The sequence below is a fragment of the Octodon degus genome, unplaced genomic scaffold (genome assembly GCF_000260255.1).
Source record: "Octodon degus isolate 3935 unplaced genomic scaffold, OctDeg1.0 scaffold00270, whole genome shotgun sequence".
In the NCBI taxonomy this organism is placed as follows: Eukaryota; Metazoa; Chordata; class Mammalia; order Rodentia; family Octodontidae; genus Octodon; species Octodon degus.
In genome coordinates, this window is record NW_004524846.1 from 9,449 (window position 1) to 10,644 (window position 1,196).

The 1,196-nt window shown below is 50.3% G+C and overlaps 1 pseudogene; it reads right to left on the reverse strand.

The window, feature by feature from the left end:
• Nucleotides 1-6: 6 nt before the first annotated feature.
• Nucleotides 7-745, reverse strand: LOC101582436 (annotated as a pseudogene).
• Nucleotides 746-1,196: the final 451 nt, after the last annotated feature.

A 1,196-nucleotide genomic window follows, 5' to 3' on the forward strand; every position in this document is an offset into this window, starting at 1 on the left:
AGACGGTTTTTGTTTTCCTGACATCTCCAGTGTACGACGCTAATCGCTAAGCTGTTCCTCGTCACTGAAGTACGCGCTCTTCTTTATCCTCGGGCGCCGTGAATCCTCGGAAGTCGAAGGGCCCCCAGCACTGACTTTCCATTTGTTTTGTTCTTCCATCTTGGCTTGCTGGCAGGCGATGGCTTGGCTGAGGCTATCCAGAGCGGGGTCCTTGCCCTCATCCTCGCTTCCTGCTGCGTCCTTGATTTCTTCCGGCTCGGTGGTTTTCTTTTTCTTCTTCTTTTCTTTCTTCTTTGGAGGCTCACGTTCCCCAAGCATATTCTTTGAACAAGCATAACTTAGGTGTCCACTTTCCCCACATTCGTAACATTTAGATTTATCAAAGTAGTTTCGCCTTCAGATGAATTCAGCTGCTCTTCCATTGTCAATAGCAATGCTTGCCTTTATCACTCTACCAAATAACTGTTTGTTATTTATGGTTCTGGTGCAGCTTTGTGCAGTCTTTATCCAAAAACAATATAAACGTCACTCCTTTACTCTTCCTCATGTCTTTGTCTTTCATTATAGTAACCCCGGTATAAGTCGTTGTTTGTCAGGGAGAAGGGCAAGTTGGACACGTACACTGTGCTCTTACTTGGAGCCAGGTCACCACTCATTTCTTCTGGCAGGTCGGCCCGGGCGGGGCCGGAGCCGAGCAGGGGTTCCCGGGCAGCCAAGGCCGCTGCTGTGCGTTTTGCGGCTGGCTTCACCCAGCCCTTTCTTAATGCTGCTGGTTATTTCTGTGAGGCCCTGAAGTGCCCTAGCCTATTTGCTGATGACTTTTCATTGACAGTGTCTAGTCCCATAGTTCCAGTGTCCACATCAAGGTTGGTGTCTCTCAGCGCTTCCTGTCCTTGGTGAGCCAGAGATTCCCTGGGAGCCCTGCTGAGGCAGGAGGTCTGACACATTGTCACACTTCACAGCCCGGTCCTAGAAATTCTTTCTTCAACAGTTTCTGATATGAACCCTTTGCCTGTCATGATGGTTAAATTTACTTGTCAGGGTGACTAGATGAGGAAGGAACTCCAGGCGAGGTGAGGGGTCACTAGGATGTCCTCATCAGGGGGCCATGCACTGGTGTGCACAGCTGAATGTACTGTTAGCAGTCGGGGCCTGGCTGGTCGCTGGGCCTGCCTTTGGAGCACTGTCTCTCCTTG